Genomic DNA, 22,166 nt, shown 5'->3' with positions numbered 1-22,166 from the left:
ATCACAGTTCACTGGAAAATTCTCCTGTTGGTATTTAACCTTTATGGTTTAACGATTTTCTTGCTTCTTATGCTAATTAGTCCTCATGCTCAATCTTTCTCTTCTTTTGAGTTGGTGGGATTCTTGAGTTGGTGGCCAGTGGTGGTTGAGTCTCCACGGTGGCTGGAATCAAGAGGCTGTGAGCTGGCAGTGATTCCTTGCATTATAAAGGGCAGGGGACCTGTGGCCAGACAGGTGACAAGAGACACAGCAAGTGACAATAGACAGACAGGTGACACAGCAGGAGCTGAACACTCACAGGATAACCCCAGACTGTTGGATAAAAGCCCCGGTGATCCTCTGTTCAGGGTCACTCCTTTAAAGCTATGATGCCTGTTTCACTGATGAGGCAAGATTCTGTTTCCCAACCCCCTTCTCATTCTCTGTAACTCTCTGAGTGAATTGCTGGCCATTTCTGACTCTTTGGGTGTCAGCATCATTATAATACCTTCTCTCTGAGCTCAGATTTGCAGGTCCAAAATGGAGACATTGAAAGTTTTCCAAAGTTAAAAACCAGGGTCTCAGACATGGTGTAGCAGCAGCCACAAACTCCTCTCCTGTGCCTGTGTCTCTCTCTGGTCAGGCAGTGAAGTTTGGTTTGCTCACATTAGTGGTTCCCTGGCAGGGCAGAAGTGCTGTCACATCTCCCGCTTGCCTCCTGTTCTCTGGAAGGCCAAAAGATGGACATTTTCACATTGGCTGTAGCAGAGCTTCACACACATAGGTCCCACAGGCCAGATGGCTTTGTTGGAGTGGCACAAAGGGGTCACTTGCAGTGACTTCCCCAGGCTGCCTCCTGACAAGGTCTCACCAAAAATGCATCCACCTGCAGGTTTGGGTCCCGTTGGGCAGGTGAACCAGACGCTCCCTGAACAGCCCCCTCGTGTGCCTCCTGCTATTGCAATGAGGAATGTGATCACAGCCTGTATCAGAAAATCTCCAGACATGTAATAACAACAAAGACAGGCCTTTTGTGGCAAGTGGGTTGCTTGTGACTGACTTTGTTCGCTATCTCTGAATGAATTTTGAAATTTATCTATAAACTGCTGTAGGAGGGTAGTTGTTACCTCTGTGAACAATAGAAAAACACAACAAATACAGCTCTATGTGACCAAACTTCTTCCTTTGTTCCTTTGTTATATACTTCAGATATATCTGAAAGCACTCCCTGAATAAATTCATCCTCTATATATATTTATATGTAATTATCTATAAATCTCTTACTAGCTTGAAGTTCCTATTACTAATTGCTTGCTAACATAACTTTTACTTTTTCATGTTTGCTACATAAGAACCTTGTGGATATTTTAAATTTAATTTGTCTTTCTGATTTTTATTATAAGCTTTGTTATGCCACTCTCTTCTAGAAAAATACCCTCTTCCAGTTCCTTTTTTTATTCTGACAGGCATTATGATAGCAGTAAAAAGATCTCCGTGTGTAACGCTACCTGGTTTACATAACACATGCCATTATCTCTGCTAGCTTCTACTTTATCTCTAATTATTAGGCATCTAGTCCTCTTTCTTTGGCAGCCAAGTTCAATACCTCAGAAGTAATGAAAACCTTGTTATTATGGTACCCGCTTTTCTCTGTATATTCTTCTTTAAAAGCCAAAAGAATGTGTGTGTGCATGTATGTATGCTATTTTCAGATCATTCACAGCTCATTTTCTGTTACTTTCTTCTGAACCTTTCTTTTATTGAAATAATACAAGGGAAGTTTCACAGAAAATTGTGTAGATCTGTTTCCTGGTAAAGCCAGTTTGAATTTCTTTTTACCATTATCATTCTTTAAACAATTTTTAAATCCACCCAGTTAAACCCACTAAGCCTCCTTTCTTGGCTTCTTCTTTAATCCTTTTCATATGCACATTATTTCTCCTCTCTATTTTCTAGGTCATCAAATTGAAGAGTTAAATTTTATTCATTTTCTGAGTTTTGGCAATTATAGCAAATATTTCTTTTGTGATCTCTCTGCTATGTATCAATTGTTATAATTTTCTCACTTAAATCCTTTCCATCCTGTGCTTTTTATTGAAGGAACTCTCTCAGCACCTCTTTTAAATGCAGGTACATAATCAAATCTTGTTTGCAGTAACAGTGGTTTAGGATGGAAATATCATCAAAACCTATAAATTTGACTTGGTCTAGGTAAGCTAGTATTTGCTGAAGCGATTGCTAAGGTAAAAGCAGTGTGTTCTGAACATTTCTGCCTCACTAATGAAAAATATCCAATGAAAAAGTATTCAATTATGTCATATTCATTCAAATAGCTGTTTTAAAAAAATTTTTTTGATTTGAAAATCATGGAAGGGATTTTTTGCTGGTATCCAGTCTCAGGTTTTGGTCTGGCTAACTTAAACCTGTCTAGAGATGAAACTTACCTGAATGTCCAAGCATACCAAGCCTATATTTCAGTGCAATTCAGAATTAGTTAACAGTGTTAAGCACTTTGCCTGCCGAGTGTTCATTGACCACATTTGCTGCTTCTAGCTGCTGACCTGTAAAAGCAGCCTCAAGTGCAATTTGAGCAACACAAGAGACAATGTAACCCCCATTTTTCTGTATTTCTTTCCTCTTTTTCAAAATAAAATGACAGCCCCGCCCCCAATCTGGACAAAAATCTTCCTGTTATATTCAACCTTGTATAAACCATCTGGTATGTGCTGTTAAATAAGCTCAATGTTTTGTATCACTTGTAGATCATTACAAAGGCAGGTGGAGCTGTTCATTTTATAGCAGTTAGAAGCAACTCCTATATCAAGTGGCCTAATAAGTCTTAATAAAGCAAGTTTATGAAGATCTCCATTATATGCAGCAGGGAAATCTGTCACAGGAAAGAGTTCTGGGTGTATGATGGGATGATTAGTTGGTGGGTAAAGGGAGAGCAGTGTATGCTGTTTATCTTAAGTAGGGCTTTTGATTGTCTCCCATTACACCCTGACAGACAAACTGATGAAGCGTGGGCTATTAAGATGGATATGGAGCTGAACTTAAATTTGGCAGAACTGCAGAGCTCAAAGGGTTGAGGTTGGCCACACAAAATGCAGCTGGGGACCACTCATCCTTAGGGTGCGCCCTCAGCAAGTTTACAGATGATGTAAAACTGGCTGGAGTGACTGGTACATCAGATGGTTGTGCTGCTGTTCAGAGGGACCCAAATAGGCTGGAGAACTGGGCCAAGGGGGATCTCAAGAAGCACAACAAAGGGAAATGTGAAGTTCTGCACCTCGAGAGGAATAACCCCATGCACCAGTACATGCTGGGGACCAGCTGGCTGGAAAGGAGCTTGACAGAAAAGGACCTGAGGATGCCAGCTGACATAAGCTGAACCAGCAATGTGCCACTTGCTGCAGAGGTGGCCAACAGCCTCTTGGGCTGCATTAGGAAAAGCACTGCCAGGAGATAGACAAAAGTGATCCTTTCTTTCTGTGCAGCACCAGTGAGGCCACAGGTGCAGCACTGGGTCCAGTCATGGTGTCCCCAGTACAAGAGGAACATACTGGAGTCTAGAGAAGGGCCACTAAGGTGACTAAGGGAATGAAGCATTTTTACCATGAGGAAAGGCTGAGAGAGCTGGAACTGTTCAGCCTGGAGGAGGCTCTGGTGGGAACTTATCTGTGTGTATCTGAAGGAATGGTGCAAAGAAGATGGAGACAGACTTCTTGGTGGTGCACGGTGAAAGAACAAGAGAAAGAAGGCACAAATTGAAATACATGGAACCCCATTTAATCATAAAACCAAACTTCTGTGATGAGAATGGTTATCTCTAAATATGTCAAGCACAAAAAGAGGTTGTTCATAGAGGGTGTATGGTCTCCATCTTTGGTGATACTAAAAATTTGATTGAAAAAGTCCCTGAAGAACCTTCTTTAGTTAACTGCTTTAAGCGAGGGGGTTGGACTAGGTGATCTCCAGAGATTTTTTTCAAACCTTAAATATTCTGTGATAGATTTAAATTTTTAAAAATTTCTTAAAATCTTATTCAGATTTGGCTGAAATTTTAGATTTTGGAAATTGCCACGATCAATGTCTAGCTTGCATTGCTTAGTGTGGTTTAACCACTGCATCCTGCAAACTCTGCCCCTTTCCCTCTCTCTGACCAGCAATTGATTCCCTCCATGCTCAGTGCTCAACCCTCCAGCCAAAAGCTGAGATTTCCCAGAGAAGTTAACACCAGCTTCCTAAGTGAAATACACTTCAGTTGTACCCATGAGCAGCTGTCTGGCCAGAGATATGCGTCCCAGCTAGCTCACCAGCACAGCTAGCAGCACAGGGGACACTTAACCCAATAGCCGCGCTTCGGGTCAGCGCCTCAGGCCATCGCCCTGCGTTATAGCAGGGGACGTTGCCAGGTTCAGGATGAGGCCGAAAAGTGGCTGCGGACAACAGGAAAAGAAGAGGGCGCTCTCTGGTCAGGGCAAATCTAGATTTATTGAGGGTCCTAGAGAGGCCAGCAACCGAAGAGAGCGAGGGGAGGGATTACACGAACTTTTAAAGGGTGTGGGCGGTAGGGGCGGAACCAGTACAGGAGCAAATGGGAATCTAGAGGGGAGTGGGGTACACAAGACTGACATACAGAAAACACCAATGAAAACAACTTAAAGGAGGGGCCCCAGCCCCTGAACCAATCACCCTGAGCCCTCAGCGGAAGTTTCTGGAGAGAAAGGTGGTAACGGGGAGTGACTGGCAGGGCACCGGGGCAAGGGATACATCCAGTCGCTAGGGAAACCAGGGCAGAGTATAAAGAGATACAAGGGTCGACATGGCAACTGGGGTCACAGGCGGTAACTGGGAGGGGAGAGAGAACCATTTTAACATAGAGGGGGAATGGAACAAACCAACACAGTACAACAGCCATGTTTGTGCTGACACACAGCATGCAAAGACTTCTTGTACCAGCTAACTAAGCATTGGGAGCAATCTACCAGCTGCACACCCACTATGCAATTGTCCCTACATCTATGATTGCTTTCATGGATTTCCTGATATTTCTGCTGCCTCTGCCAGTGACTGGAAATCCCTGACATGTTAGCGAAATGCTTGATTTTCCTCTACTCTACCTTTCGAAACAGAACTCGCCATGACTTTGGTGCTCCTTGTCAATTTAAGACCCAAATTTCTTTGGGCCAGGTGGGACTAGACATTGGAGAAACAGCCTTTCTTGAAGAATAAATAAATTTGGAAGGAAAATGTGAAAGTCTTTGAAGGCTGCAATCCAACATAGAGCCTAAAGAGCAAGTTAAGAACCACTGAAAGTGAAAAAGAAAGGGCTTTTTTTTTTCCCTCAGAAGACACAACCTTCAGTTTAATGTTTCTTTTATGAGCATTTTGTTGTGCACAACTTCCAATGGCTGTACATTCATTATGGGGCATTCTTAGCTCACACACTGCACTTAAAATTCACAGAAGCCCAAGAACTGACTAAATTGGAAGGGATTTTTTGGCACAGAGATGTGGATAAAGTCAAAACTGCTGAAACACAGAACCCATTAAGGAGCTAAATGAGTAAGAGGATTCACTGAATAGAGCTGGTGCATTAACATGGTGATCTTACTTGCTTTCTCAAGGTTCCTACAGTGGCATTCCTTGCCTTTCCTCCAAACAGATTCTCCTGTCAAATTGTATCTGCTGGGAAGGCATGTTAAGATTGCTAAAATATTAGTTTTCATCAAAAGTTAAAAAAGTCATAGGATCATAGAATGGTTTGGATTGGAAAGGACCTTAAACATCATCTAGTTCCAACTCCCTGCAGTGGGCAGGGGCACTTTCCACTAGACCAGGTTGCTCCAAGCCCCATTCAACCTGGCCTTGAACACTCCCAGGGATGGGGCATCCACAACTTCTCTGAGCAACCTGTGTCTCACCACCCTCACAGCAAAGAATTTCTTCCTGATAACTAATCTAAATCTGTCCTCTTCCAGTTTCAAGTCATTCCCCCTTATCCTGTCACTATATACCCTTGTAAAAAGACCCTCTCCAGATTTCTTGTTGCCCTCTTTAGGTACTGGAAAGTGCTATAAGGTCTCCCCAGAGCCTTCTCTTCTACTGGCTGAACAACCCCAACTCTCTCAGCCTGTTTCCATGTGTACAGAGGCTGCCTGCAGACCACAGGTGCTGCAGGTCCATAACATGTCAGACTCATTGTTTGGAACTTGCCTTACATGTGTGGTTATGCACATACCCAGCAGGTTCCATGCCTACATATGGTCTCTAAGCTCGATGTGTTTTCCATCCATCTGTATATTCTACATGTATGATAGCTATTCTAAGGAATCCACTTGTCTCTAATATCTGGAAATGTTATGGAAAAATACAAAGCACTGCCACTGCCTCTGTGTTGAATTCAGGAAACAGGATGAAACTCCATTGAAATTGAGGGACCCTATGAGACCCTTCATGTGTTTTGCAGGAGACTGCTAAATTAAAGGTTTGTGGGTTGGTGTTATTTTTGTCCAGTTACGGTGGTTTTGTTTCCACAAACACCTTGCCAAGCAGATCTGCCTTGTCTTTGCTGCCAGGGTTGGCTTTGTAGCTCTATTACTGACAACAGTATAGATGGGAAGGAAAGCATGGGCTTTCTCACAAACAACATTGATATAAAATACTCTCCAGAGAGATCACCACTGAGAAGCCCTGCTTTCATTTTATGTATTCAAAACCGAATTGGACATGAACCTTATTTACTGTTCCACCACAATCAGCAAAGCTCATTGTATCAAGTTCATCTCTGATTTCCAGTACATTACCCAGCATGAAAAGACTGTGCAGCAGGAAATAGTTAATTTTGTGTATCTTACTGGAGTGTGAGCACCTCAAATAATGACAAAATGCCCAGACTGGCCCAGCTTTCCAGAATGCTGGCACCACCTATTTCTCCACTGTCTTTGCTTTAAGCATCTCTTAACTCAGAGTGAAAGTGCTGTGAGGATAACACAAACTTTACATCCAACCCTGAAATTTTCCCTCATCCAGTGTTTACAGTATGTCTCAAAACTACACTTTGTTCTTCTAGTTTAGCAAATACTTACAGCAAATAGTTAGCTAACATTCATTGTCTCTATGTCCCTGTCCCTACTTGCCCACAGTACCCAATATTTTAAGCTCCTCTCTGGATATAAAAGAATTCTTTCATCTGTCCTAAATGAGCAAGAGAGCTCTGCTGTTGGATACAGTCTGGGGTTCTGGCACTGAGAAATCTGCAATATGAAGAAACAACACATATAAAATAGGTTATCGTACAAGATAGAAAAGCATTTTTAAATCTGACCCAATATTTACTCAGATTTAGGATAGGACATTGCACCTCACAGTATACAGTGCAGCTCCACAACATGCTGCAAAGAATTACCAGAAAGCAATCTCCAAAATGTGGCACAAAGTACTCTGAGTTAACCTCCCACAGCACCAGATTTCTCTTGCTGCTGCTGATGATCTGAGGACATAGTGCATCTTTAAAAAACAGCCAGATGTGAACACATCCTGTCAAAACAGCCATGTCAGTGGCATATGCCAGCAGAACTTCTGCCACTAGAACTTTCTAGTTCAAACAAGGCCAGCAGCAGCAGCAGCAGTGGTGTGCACAGCCTTGGGATGCCTCCACAGCACAAGTGTAGGGTTAGACACCTGAGATAGGTACGAGCTTCAGTTTGGCTGCTCTAAGTAGGAATTTCCTCCAAAATTTTTGACAAAAGGTCGTGTACTTCAGTGACAATCCCTTTGCAAATAAATACCAGCAGGGACAAAAGAAATATCACTGATAATTATCAAAAGATTTTCATTGATTTTGCTGACACCGAACTCCCCAGCTGGGAAAAAAAAAAAAAAAGTAGAGAAGGGCTAAGAAGATCATGAATCTAGGTCCAGCATTTCCTGAAATAAGAATGGTATGGCTGCTGAAAATGTAAACATGAGGAAATTTGAAATTTCAGAACCACAGAGAAAAGGAATTCATGGAGAATGCCATCTCAAGTCTGGAGATCATCTTCTGCAGAAAGTTATGACTTGCAGGAATAGTACGAAGGTGATAAAAAATTAAATATAAGGCTGGATAAATGGTAAAATTGGCTGCTAAGGCAATAATAACTTTAAAACCATTGTTTTATCTACCAGAATCAAATGCTTAGAAACAACCAAAGGGACCACTACATCATGAGTACAATTCTTATAATCTAAATTTTGTATCTGTAAAGAGGTAGGTAGATATATTTATGAAAATCCTTATTCTATTATTTTAATTAGGTGTTATTAAATTTTTGGTAATTGCAGATATGAAATAGTTTCAGATTTTTGAAGATAACCGTTTGGAAAGCTTAGATCCACTAGGACCCAAACTTAACTTTCATTGAGCTGAATTGTATTTCCTGTAAATGTGAAATTGGAGAATTCAGTTCCTACTGTTGTGATACCTGACTTTGAGTGGTATTTTACCAAGAGTTCCTCAAGGATACCTCTTCAGTCATATTTTTATTCATTACCTTAGAATAGGAAGATGGAGTTTGTTAATAAAATTTGCTGATGACAGGGAAGTGGGAGACATAGTTAATAAGGAAAGGGATGGCAATATGATACAGGAAGACCTGAATAACCTTGAGAACTAGAGTAATAAAAATGGACTGAAATTTAATAGTGCAAATTGCAAGCTTATGCCCTTCTGTACTAATACAAATTTCTGTCATAAGCTGCAAGGTCATCAGTTCAGAAGCAGAAATAAGCGAGTTGTGCCTGGAAGTGCAAGTTAACCACTTGCTTCAAATGTTAAGGGGATGTGGAAAAGGCAAATTTGATCCTTGGGTCTGCTGGGTGAGATATTTCCAGTAGATGTAGTGAGTGTGTGTCAGGAGGAGGCAGTGTTGGGAGCCCCCCTGCAGCTCAGTGCCATCCAGAGCATCCACATTCAGGAGAGAAAGACTGAGACTGGGATGAGTGTACAGGAGGGTGGTGAGACTGATCCAGGGACAAGCCTATCATGCCATAAAGCTACAGCGGCACAGCTTGTTTATTCTGCCCAAGGGAAGGGTGAGAGACTCTGTTCATATCATCTCTTTAAAGAAGATAAAAAGCAATTTATACTTTATTTATGCTCAGGAACAAATGAGCATTATCTGACCTGGAAAAAATCAGAATGCCAATTTTAAAAAAAGTTTAAAGCTAGTAGAGAGATAAGATTCTGAAACAGCCTCCCAGGAAGACTGTGGAAGTCAAAACCAAACTATATTAAGAGCTGTACTAAAGTTGCATTAAAAGAATGAGGTGGGGTAGTTGCTGAAAAGAACTGGAGCTGAAAGCCAGTAGTTTTATTCAGTGTTACTCTGAAAAAATCTGAAGTGATTTAGTAGCCATTCATAAAAATACCTCACGAAAGTAAATGGCCTTCATTTCTAAAAGAGCACTGCATTTGCATGAAGTAGATGATTTTTTGACTGGTAAGCTAACTTTTTGTTTTTCTCAGTAATAAGTAACAGTAGTGCTACCAAGGACGAGATGAATACCTGTGGAATTTTGTATTTCTAGCTACAGAACTAAAAGAATAAATATTACTTCTCCTTTAGATAACACTGAAGTTCTTAGAGCATTACCTTTCCCAGTAGATTGTTTGCTGTAAGGCCAGTTGCCTGCCTTTGTTAGAGAGAAAAACTCAGGGAAAAGGCAGCATAGCACTCCAAGCCTTGAAAAGAAAACGACTGTTTGTTTGTGTGTGTCTGTGTGTGTGTGTTTGTGTGTTTTCTGTTATGGTTTGTTGTGCAACAGCAATAATCTCTATTGCTTTTGTAGTATACTCACAATAAATGGCTTTTTAGATTGATTACATGCCTCAACTTTGCTTTGGCTATTAATCAATCTCAGCAGCTGTTTATTGCTTTGTACATTACAAAGCAATAAAAATTATCCCTAAAAGAGCTGTTAATGCCTTGTGGAAAAGTTTGGAAACCATTATTTTTAGAAATAGTACTGCTGATATATAATTTTCTGGCTACCATCTTTGTTGCTTCTTTGGGTTCCTTTCTGATGGCATCACATTTCTCTCCTAAATTGCTAATCACAGTGCTTCATTGCTGACAGTGCTTTGTGTGATGGTCCAGATTTGCCCAAAGAGGAACAATGGATTCTGCACACAAGGGTACCATCTCCAGAACACAGCAATATCAATATTGTTCCTGTTTTTCCTCAAAGGCTGGGGGGTTTTCCATCAAGTAATAGTTTAAGACTTGACTCACTGAAAAAATGAACCACTAAAAATCTTACAATATAATTATGAATGTAAAGCTGCCTGTGTGGACACTTCTATTCCATGATAAATAAACTAAGGGAAAGGCAATCTTTGTAATTTTGGAACACATACTTTCCTGTGGGGATTGATCCTCTATACAAAAATATATTTTTACCTGTAGAATTACACTGAAAGAAAAACTACTTTAATTTCTGGAAGCAGTTGCAGTTCAAATATTCATGGATAGTTGAGTGGTATTTGCATGACCTTGTGACTGTTGCAGATGTACTCTTTTCATACTTGTTCTAAACCCACCTCAGTTTGCATCCTTGCTGATCTGCTCAGCACTGCCTCTGAAGAAAGGCTGGTCTGCCCAGTATTTTTGCAGCTGCTGTTTTTCATAATTTCTTGCATTGTACGACCTGCCTCTGAGCACAGAAAGACTGGGTGAAAGACTTAATTTTTCCTTCCGTCCTTGTTCCTATGCCCAGCAAATCACAATTTGTCCCATTCTTTCTGTCTTAGTGCAGAGGACATTTATTGTCAATGTTAAACCTAAAGCTTAGGTTTTGCAAGTTTTTCTGTGGTCTCCTGTCAGTGCAGTTTTCAGTCATGGTGTAAAGGAAACCATTCTAGTGGTGAAAAGCTGTTAAATTCAGCCATCTACTTTCTCTACTTAAAGTATCAACAAAAGCTCAAAATGTGTGCAAAATGTTATAATCATTACCCTCTCCTTCAAAATTTGACTGTTTTCTGCTCGTTTTTATCAGAAATACTAAGACCACTAATCAGCCATTGGTTGATGCTGAACTTGGTTCCAATCTCATTGTCATTAATAATAAAAAACCAGAGAATGCCTGGAAATAAATATAAATATTTTCTCACATAGTAGTAGTGTAACTTAGAACATTGCCCTGGTTTCAGCTGGGATAAAGTTGATTTTCTTCCTAGCAACTGTCACAGTGCAGTGGCTTGGATTTAGGATGAGAATGGCGTTGATAACATGGGGATGTTTTGGTTGTTGCTACATGAAGTCAAGGAAGGCCTTTTCTGTTTCTCACACCACACTACCAGCAAGCAGGCCAGAGGGCACAAGAGGTTGGGAGGAGACACAACTGCTCAAGGTGACCTGAACAGGCAAAGGGAACATTCTACACCACAGAGTGTCATGCTCAGTGCATAAACTAGGGGCAGAGGTGGCCAGGGGCTGCTACTCAGGAACTGGCTGGGAATCAGTCAGCAAGTAGAGAGCAATTGCATTGTGCAACATTTGTTTTGCAAATGTTTTTGTCCTATGAAACTGTCTTTATCTCAGACCATGAATTTTATTTTTCTTATGCAACTTCCTCCACATTCCCACTGAGGTAGGGAAGAAGAGTGAGTGAGTGAGTGAGTGAGTGAGTGGCTGTGCGATGTTATCTGCCTGCCAGATTAAACCACAACAAAGATGCAAAAGTCAAGAAGATAAAAGAAAAGATATACAAAATGGCAAAATTGATTTGGTGACAGAAAGCTTATCTGAGGACAGATACAATAAAAGGGAAACAACAGTGAAAAAGAGGAAATAAGCATGAAAGGGTGTATGGAATCCTTCCTCTTCCTTTTTCCTTTTAATTGGCATGTATCCTAAGAAATTTTTAAATCATCAAAATATTCCTGGAGGATACAGTTTCCCATTTAGCCCATTCATCTTATGACTCTTCAGTTTTGTAAAATTAGCTACAGAATTAGATCCTGCAGACTGACACATGTGAGAGGGCAAGACTCACTCATCTAAGAACAGCTATTTTTAGTAGGTGTATCAAGTGGAATGGATAAATAAAGTAGGTAACATGCCATGATGAATTTTCCTGGTGAACCTCATGTACAACATCTAGAGAACTCACTGTAGACAGAGGGTATGTAGTGGAAGATTACTTATCTTTTGAGACATCACCTGTCATCATCCCTATTTCTGAGGAAGCAATATAGAATATAGGCAGTGCCATGAATTGCTCTTAAATGATACAAACATTCCCATTCAGCAAGGCTCAATAGAATCAGAATGGCCAGTTGTGACATGCTGTGAAATGTTAGCAGCCAATGGAGCATAAAAGAAACCCCTGAAAATAGCCCCACTGAAGATTTAGTGGGATTTTTCAGGTATGTTTAAGTCTAAATATGCTGGAAGCAGAGTAAGTAAAAGTTGCTAAAACCAACACTACAACATGATCTAATTTACTTTAATTTCCACAATATGAATACTTAAAGAAGTATGTCCCTTATTTTGAAAGCTGAGGTTATGCTTCTGATGATAAGCCATGGACACAGATAATGTGTTTTCATCACATGTGGTAGCATGGCTGTAGTTCTGCTGAGCATCACTCAACATTGTCCAGGCAGGATGTTCTGAGGAATCAGATTAGGCTATCAACAAAGATCTGCACAGATACATTTTCTTTTGCTCTTTCCATAGTGGTTATGAATTTCTGTTCCTTTACTGCAAAAATCAAGCAGGCATCTTGGCATCAAATTTAGTCTTGTTTGTACTACATCACCAGTTTAAAAATTATCAAGTCCTTCACATATTAAAAGGATTTGGCACAGATTCAAGCAATGAAAATCTGCCCAAGATGTTTAATCTCTGTCAGGTACAGGAGGTCAATTGGTAACAAGACTATCATTAAGTGTACTCCAGAGTCACGCTAGAAAAATGACCTTTACAGTTTAGCATATGTTTAAACATAATCAACAGGAGACAGATAATCACACCCTGTGGGGTCTTGCAGCTGCTGCTACCTCCAGTCCAAAGCTGGGGGAATTCTGAAAGGTAGGCATATTTGGTAGGATAAGTAGTCTGTGAGAAGCAGATGAAACTGAAGGTGCAAGAAACAGCATTGCTAAGTGGGAGGGGTTTAAAAGCTCCAGTATTTCTCTTAGCTGTCCTCTTTTATCACACAACTTTTTCAGAGAGTTCTTTTCTACCTTTCAGCTCTCTACTTACTGCCCCTGGATCAAGCCCACACAAGGGAAAAGCAGAAGGAGTTTTGTTCAGTAGGCTCCCAAATACTTTCTAACATTCTCCAGCTGTGATGCAAGTAGAACAACATAATATTATTAAATGTAAGAAGCAAATAAGGATCTTTTATCGTACAGCTGCAACCCTAAGGCTGCAAATATGTGACAAAAGGTAACTTTCTGCCAAGCTAAAGACAGTCTGTTGTGTTTTATGGTAGTGTATTGAACCATAATCCTCTTCCTTTCTCAGGTTTACAGTTGTCTATAGGATTGTTTTCAACAATTGTCTCTGGGATAGAACATAATTTTGCAAAGTGTGTTTATACATCATTTCACATTATTAAGACCCAGCTGGCCATGACTGGACACCAGCGTGTTATCAGTCTGCAAGTGATAGATGAACCAAAAAAAATAAGCTGAACCACAGAGAAGTAGTTCAAAGTGAAAAATACGGATACATGGTCACTAAAAGAAAATTTTCTAATTTTGTGATTTTTAGTAAACAACTTTTGGAAACTTCTGAGATATTGAGGTTTCGCCTGACATCAAAGGATGTGAAATGGAAGGCATTTATGAAGAACCACTAAACTTCACTTTTGAAACAGCTGTGCCCTTCCCTTCAAAATCTAACCACTGGCTGATCAAAAGGGAATTTTGGAGTCATCAAGTTTGATAGAGAAGTTCTCTCTTCATACTCGGCCAGCAATGTCAAGTGCTAATACGAAAACACTTCACTGTGCAAGATACCATGATTTGTACCCCATGCTTCCATCATCAAGCCTGTGGGAAGCTCTTGACAGGATACTCAGAAATGGAGCAGGAATGCTTACAGCAACAGACTAGTTAGAGATGTGCCAAGAGACTCGGCACTTGCAAAAAGCTGGAGTTGGGGCAAGTGTGAAAATTTTACCCAAAGAGTTCTCACACAGTTGAGTTCCTCAGTCTCTTTTCTTTCTACTAGATCTTCTTTGTAGTAGTTGAAAGCTCACTAAACTACCTCACCTTTTGTTCCAGCATTTCACTACAGAACAAACTCTAACCAAAACATTACTTCAGGCCTGACCATTGATGGTTGTCTCACAGCAAACTGTATCACACAGCTCTCCCTTATTTCACGTAAAATCTGGGTTCATTTTTAAAATAAAAATAAGTGTATTTAATTGATTGGTGAGAGGCACTAGGTCTGAAGCAGGTCTTGAGGCCCTTGTGGAAGAGCAATTCTGTGCTGCGTGGACAGATGTGGCTTTTGTGGATCTACTTTGCAACAACAAATGCCAAGTGATTGGTCAGTAAAATTCCAACTGACTGAAGTGACATAACAGCCAGAAGGATCGTAGTCTACAGCAGCAGACAGTAAAATATTATCTCAAGTTTTAAACACGTGGGAATAGCTCTTTAAATAATGCATATTTTGGAAGATTGCTCTACTCCTTTTTCTATTGTCCGTCCTAATCTTTTCTATCCCTGACTCAAAAGTCATGAATTCATCCCCCAGATCATAACATCAGATCAAAACCTCTTCATGTTTAGTGTGTCTTTTAATGATTTTTTAAGTATCATTCTACTTATTAAGCCTTTGCACATTTGCATTTTTATCTTTTCTCCATAAGCACAAGGCTGGGGACACATTTTTCTTCAAATGAAAAGTGAGATTCTCATGTGAGTCACTTGACCTTTTGAGCTGGTACATTAATAACTGTGATAAATGGAGGAGTCAAATCCCTGATAATGGACTCAGCCACATTCTCCTAGGCCAGGCACAGTCCCTAACACAGAATTTCAGTGACACTCCCCACTTGATCTTTCACATTGCTCCACCATGAAGCAATGCAAGAAAGTCCTGCTGAAAAGCCACAAGCAAGTGACAGAACTGGAACCTGGACTCACAATGCTGCTACCATGCTCACAGTAACTTCCCTAATGCATGTTAATGTGAACCATTGAACAATAATCCAAAGTCCAATTTTCAATGCAGCTTATGTTTATTTTTCATATAGAACTTCTGACTTCTATTTTTCCTCTGTGGAAATTAGAAATCCACACTTACAGACAGGGATTTAATTTATATCAAAATGCAAACTGTTCCACAGTGGTAATTAGGGGTATTTGAAAAGTCATCTAACCTGGAACAATCCCAAATCAAAACTGCAGAACTGACATGCCTGTCCTTCAGGGTCCTTAGACTATGTCACTTTGTAAGGTAAAGATAAAACAAACATCACCACACAGGTTTTCTCTTTAAATAGAAGGAGTGAAGATCATTACTTTGTCTCATGTAACAGCATAAAGTTACAAACTTTACAGTGGTACTTGTATTGCCGTTCATCAGAAGGAGGAGATGAAGATATACAAACAAGACATAGTGTCTGCCTAAATTTTGCTCCGCATTTAGGAAGGCAAGCAATATTGTAATTTAAGGGTTGCTGTTATCTCTGAGATAGTATTGATGTGAGCAGTAATATGGAAAGCCTTGTATAAAGGAGACTTCTCATGTAATTAAAGAAATTGCCTGTTTTTTCAAAAGTTCTGGGTTTTTAAAATTATCAGTGGACAATATACTGAAAATTGAGGTTTTTATTGTGTCCCATACTTTCTCTTTTTTTTTTTTTTCTTTTCTTTCCTGTGTTTGAAATATAGAAGTCTTCTGCAAACACTTTTTTGTTAAAATTTCTTATGATTTCACCTGGTATTGAATAGTCTAAGGATTGTTATTAAAGGGGTGTGCTTAAAACTGGCTGGTGACCAGTCACCAGCAGTGTTCATCCAGGTTCAATTCCAGGGCTAGTCCTGTTGATTGTATTTATAATATGATAAATATTTTCTTATCCCAAGATGTTGCTGCCCCAAAGTGGACAAGCAAATTTAGCCTTTTCAGAAACTGTACAGTTTCATAGACACAAAATCCCCCATAACCCAGATTTGTTATTTCTGCCATTGTTCTGCATTTGGCCAGGTTGTTTTTCACCAGCTGGCCAGTTCTGTGAAATTCTGTAAAATTTTACAGTATCTGAAAATGCTAAATCTGCCTGTTCACTTTAGGACAGCAACACCTGTTAGCTCTGTGGGACAGTTTCTATACAGGTAAATTACTCATAGATGGCATTTAGTTTGGGTTCTGGCTTGCCACTATTCATTTTGTTAAACTCTTCGACTGATACCTGCCACGACTTGGCTCAGACCCCAGCACTAATCCAGAAGGATTCCCACTGGCACCTTGGCAAGTTCTTACTCTAAGAAGCAGTAAGAAAATGCAGAACAAAATGCAGCCATGCATCACAGTTACAGGGACATCCATGGGCAGAGATTACGAAGCTAATTTTTTGTGGAATTTTTTTTTGGTGAGTTTTACTTCCTTTTACCCCAAAATCCTTGGGGTAAAATTGTGACTTCACTCAGCTGAAAGACTTGTCAGGGATTTTGGTGAGATCAGGATTCAGCTGACCTGGAGACATTTCAACCCATGGTTGCAACATACTCTGTGCTTCCCTTCTCTGCATCTCAGACACAACAAAAAATGTTCCTTCCATTCCTTTAACCTTTCTGCATTTCAAAGGAAGTTCTGATATTTTTCATTTCCTATCCCCAGAGGAATATGGCCTGCTGAGCAATAATTCCACTTTGGTAGCTCATCCTAGCAATTTCCAGTAGCAGCATTTCTTGTGTAGTCATATTTATAGCAAAGTAAAGAATTATCTAAATGCAACATATTTTAAATAATTTCAATTATGATGCTGTCACTTTTTATAATGGATGGTAGTACAGGAAAACAATAGTCCATCAGTGTAGCAATGTAAAACATTAGTTGTGATAGGGTGAAAAATTGAGCATTTTTCCCTATGATTTAAGACTTTGGAGACAAGGTTTTTTCATATAAAAAGTAAAATTTCACCCATAAATCAGTAAAAGTAGCTTTTAGACATGTGCTCTATACTTTCATCAGTACGCTTTTTTAGATTGGTTGAGTCTCTTTCTGTTTTGTAATTAACTTATCAAGGAGTAATGGTCTAATTTAAAAAATCCAACTGGATGACAGAAATACTATTTGTTTTAAATTGAAAATATTTCAGCATCTGCCAAGATAGATTTCTTTAAATTACCCTTTAAAAACATTGATTTCTAATACTGTATTTCCTTTTCTCAATAAAATAGAAATATGTGTTCGGAGGAAGCTGTTTTTAAGATGGTATTGCTGAGAAACAAAGCTATTCCAGTAATATTAATCCCTCTACGATGAGCTGCCAAAAACACAGCCTCAATTTAATGCTCCAAGTTTGGTGGGTAGTCATTTTTTATTATCCACCAGACTGAAAATCTGAAATTAAATGTTTAGCAACATTTGTACAAATGAAGAAGCCCCCAGCTCTATACTTTGACATAACTAGGACACTCTAATGTAATAACTTTATAAAGATTAATTCTCCCCCAAATTAGTGCCTGATAAAAACATATGGCATGGTGTTTACCAGGAGAAAGTGCTCTGGTCTCATACAGAGGTTTGTTGCATCCATGGCATAAGACCAGTTCCACTTGAATGATGCTGAATATTTCATAGCTGTTAATCAAGGCAATATGGAGTTAGATGTAATATCTAAAATATTGCCTCCCTGTGCTGACCTCACATTATGTGGCTGATATTAGAAGCCTCATTAAAGTAATTTACTGTGTTTGGAAAGTAGAGGTTAAAATGTCTGTACTGGGACAGACCAGAGGTCTTTGTAGCTCAGTTCCTTCTTCCCCACAGTGGCCAATTGTGGGCACTTATGAAAAGCTCATAAGCCATACAAATCAATTCTTTCCAGGGTATATCCTGTAGCTCCCAACAATTCCAAGCTGGAGATTTCTTTCTAGACCACTGCATAGTAGACTTCAATAGGTTTGTCTTCAAGAGGGCTCTGATTCTTTTTTTAACCAGTTCTCATTTTTATTACCATAACAACAAGTTTATTCTACATTCAATTCTATTTTATGGAAAAAAAATTACTTCCTTGTGTTTTGAACCTGCCAAATGACAATTTTATAGACTTCCATTCAATTCTATTATTGTGAGAAGTTGTATGTGATTGCTCTCTATCTGCCCTAATACCAGTCACCATTTCATAGATTTCCTTCATAGTATCCCCTCAATTACCCTTTCTTCAAATAGAAACATCTTGGTCTGTTTACTTTTCATTTACTATCTCCTCAGATGGAAATGTTCCACCTTTGATCATTCCTCTTGATCTTCTGTAACCTAGAAAAATATGAGACAGAGAAAAGTAGAGTGCTTTAACAATGTTTTGCTGCTTAATCTCAGTTTATTTCCTTATGGTTTACCTTTGAACTGTGACTATTTTAATCAAACTGGTCAAAATGATTATATAGCTTCTTTCTTGAATGTTAGTGATGTTTAGAAACCATTGGTCTGTATTAAAAAGTGAAGATTTGCATACGTTTACCTAATTTTGTTAGCTCTTTTCTTATTCATGGCGTCCTCCTGCAACACCTTACAACTGGCTTTTGATTTTTAGTATCCTAAAGAACTTAGTATAATCAGTAAAGCTTATCACTATATAGAATTCTTTACCTTTTCACTGGGTAATGAAAGCCAATAACAGTGAACAGTAACAAATCTTTATTGTGAAAACCCTTGTATTTTTATCCATTGCTGCACAGCTTTTAAACAGTTACTAACGAACAGATTTTGTTTCTTGCTTCATCAAACTTATTTTTTTATGAGCTTTTACTGAGGGACCTGGTCAACAGTATTTTGAAAGCCTAACTGAATCCCTTCTCAGCTCCTTGTTTACTTTCATACACTCAGCATAAAGGACTCTAATAGATTTTTGAAGTACAACTTCCCTGTGATAAAGCCATATTGACTCTTCACATTCTATCCACCCGCTGTATACACTAGTTCTAGTTTTGGATACAATTTTAGTTTATTTTCTTGGTGCAGAAATCAGACATGCTGGCTTATGCTTACCAAAAATATCTCAAACCCTTCACCTTCAATTCCTGCACCCAATTCAAGTGGTACACCACAAAAAGCAATAGAGCAGTTTCATATTTTAACCATGCTGAAATTGAAGAATAGATACTGTCAAGTCCTGGCAATTTCTAAATTCATTTTTACCAGTCTGTTCTAATGCCTTTTCTAATGGGAGATTTTACCAACTTAAGTCATCTGCATTGCTGCTAAAGATATGGACAACCTTATGCCCTTATGTCCTGCTCCTGCCCCCTTGTTGTGTGTTACTGCTGACTCTCACAGGGCTGTGTAGGGGGCAAGAGACCTGCCTAAGCAGAAAACAGACTCTCCCCTCTCCAAAATCAGCTGGCTTTGCCAAATAGGGTGGCTGATCAGTCTGTGTGTAATTGTAGGACCACTTTTGCTGCTGGCAGGTATGGGGCACAGGGGAAGGAGATGGCAAAATGGACGGAGAGCAGTGTAGGCGAATTGTGAAACTGCATCCTGATACTTCAGCTTGAGGCACTTTTCTGACATTATCATTCTACTCATTTATGTGCATGAGGGATTTCCACAGAAAGCCATGCCAGCACACAATTTAATGGTGCTGCTGAGAAAGAAGATGGAGTGATGGTGTCCAAGAGGATAGGAAGCCTCTCTGACCAGGAACACAACATTCAGAGAATGGCTTCTCTGCTGTCATGGGTAGAAACAAACAGAGTAGGACTTGGCCAGTTGTAAATATTTAACTTTTGTTTCCTGCCCCCTTATTCCCACAGTACATTGAGAGATCTGTATTATGATTTTTGTCCGTAGTACAGGAAGAATGGTGTTCCTGAGGTGGCAGAACAAAGGAGGACAAACATTGTTCAAATTCTATATTCCCATCAGGTCTAGGAAGGAAAGTCCCACAATCTGATTTCTCAGTTTTGTTGGTGCTCTTTCATCTTCAAAAACATTGTTAAATTTCTTGAATTGTGAAAATAGATTCAACAGATATGATTAAAAAACATCTTGCATTTTTTGGGAGGGGGAGGGCACACTTGGACTTTTGTGATGGTACAGACAGATGGTGTCCTTTAAGAATCTGGTGAGATTATACAGCTTAGAAAATTTATTACTTTAAGTATCTAAAAGAATACACAGTTGCTGAGCTTTTGAAACTGCTCTGTCCTAATATCACTGCATTCCCACAGTGAAGGTTGATCCAATTTATGGTCTTGTGGTGAGAGTCCAGATAAACACTAAAAGTGTTTGATATTGGCTTTACAAACAAGGTAAAATTTGTCACTCCATGGTAATTGGAGTGATAGAGAAACCATGTGATGGATAGAATCCCGAATCACTGACATTTTGTATTTTCAGGAATATTCCACTCAAATATCCTAAAATATTCCCTTAAAACACATGGTGTTTTTGAAGGAATACATAATTACTTTTTTTTTAAAATTTTTATTTCACTACCACCTAAGAATTCCAGTCATGAATGATGAGCCAATTGTAATAGACATCTAAATAGAGAGCAACGTGACAACATTCTCAGTCACAAAGATTTTGCAATTTAATTATTAGGAAAAGGAGAGGTAGATGCAGAGGTACAAAGAGATGGTATCTATGAAGTAGCTACTATGATGTCTTGGTTTGAAAAGACAGTTGTCTGCTAAGGAAGGCAGGAGCCTCTCTTGAAATAGAAAATGTAAATCCCCTCCCTCTGAATTATTATAATTTTGAAATTAAGGGGCTCTCAGGCAAAGATATGGGAGTAGGAATAACAGTTCTGTATTAGGAAAAATAAAAAAAAATGCAGAAATACAAAATAACACTGACAGAATATGACTTGATACCTTGTTGGTCAGGGTGTTGGTAGCACTCTGATTAAATGGTGGCTGCAATCCTCCTGGAGTGCTGCATGTGGTTCTGTTGAAGCAGTGATTCTGTAGAAGGGTGTAATTTTCCTCTACAGTGCTGGTGTAGATGGGCCTGGTCTTCCTCTGGAAATCCAATAGAAAAAAGGGCTGCTCCTCTGGGAATCCAGTGGAAAACGATTCTCAGAGGAAATCCTTTGGATTTCCAAAGGAAATTCCAAAAGGTATTCCAAATCTCTGATTATATCCAGGTAGGAATGTTTGGCTCCTCCCCTTGGACAGAGCATCTCACAATGGGATGATGTAATTTTATCAGTCATGCAGTGACTCTCAAATGGCCCATTAACAGAAGACATATTCCCTGAGGGAGGATGGGTTGTGGAAGAGATAAAGAAAACCACCCCACCTGGTTCTGACAGATGGCAATAGAATACACACCCCTGGCCACATCTTGCATTTGCAACCTAAGACATTTGATGAGTGTAAATCCTGGAATGTCTGCAACTGAATTCCAGCCACGACGGGCCTATCATGACAGATAGCTCTGGAGAGTGACTGGAAGGATAATATTTAAAATGTCCTACATTACCAGTTTGTAAAGGACTATTCAGACTTCTGACTAGTGAGGAAGAAAGCATTTTGAAGCATGAGTTGAAACTCAAATAGACAAGCCACTATGGAAGCATTCTGAGCAAAGATAGGAACCAGCTTCATTGAAAACCAGGAAAGAGAACAAAGAGCTTCTCCCAACATTGAAACTCATAATTCATTAATAAAGTCCAGGTAACTTTCTGTTGTTGAAGAAGACTGAACTATTTTTGGGATAACTTAGTGGGATAATCATCCAGTTTTACACTCTGCATGGTTATGAGGACCCTGAGAAGACCAAAGGCAATACATGAATGAAGAGATGATTAGTCATTTAAGTCAGTTTAACTAGCAGGAAACACATACAGCTGTGGTTTATTTTTGCTGAGAGACAGTGGACATTATCCATGAGGTAGATACATCAACTGGACAAGATTTTAGTTTGGCTAGAAAACAGATCTGGAATGAAGAGGAAAATGCTTTATTCCATCCATACACATCCAGTTAGCAAGTGGATGTT

This window comes from Agelaius phoeniceus, chromosome 3, assembly GCF_051311805.1.
Source record: "Agelaius phoeniceus isolate bAgePho1 chromosome 3, bAgePho1.hap1, whole genome shotgun sequence".
Taxonomy (NCBI): domain Eukaryota; kingdom Metazoa; phylum Chordata; class Aves; order Passeriformes; family Icteridae; genus Agelaius; species Agelaius phoeniceus.
The sequence above is the reverse complement of the archived record's forward strand: the minus strand, read 5'-3'. Positions refer to the sequence as shown.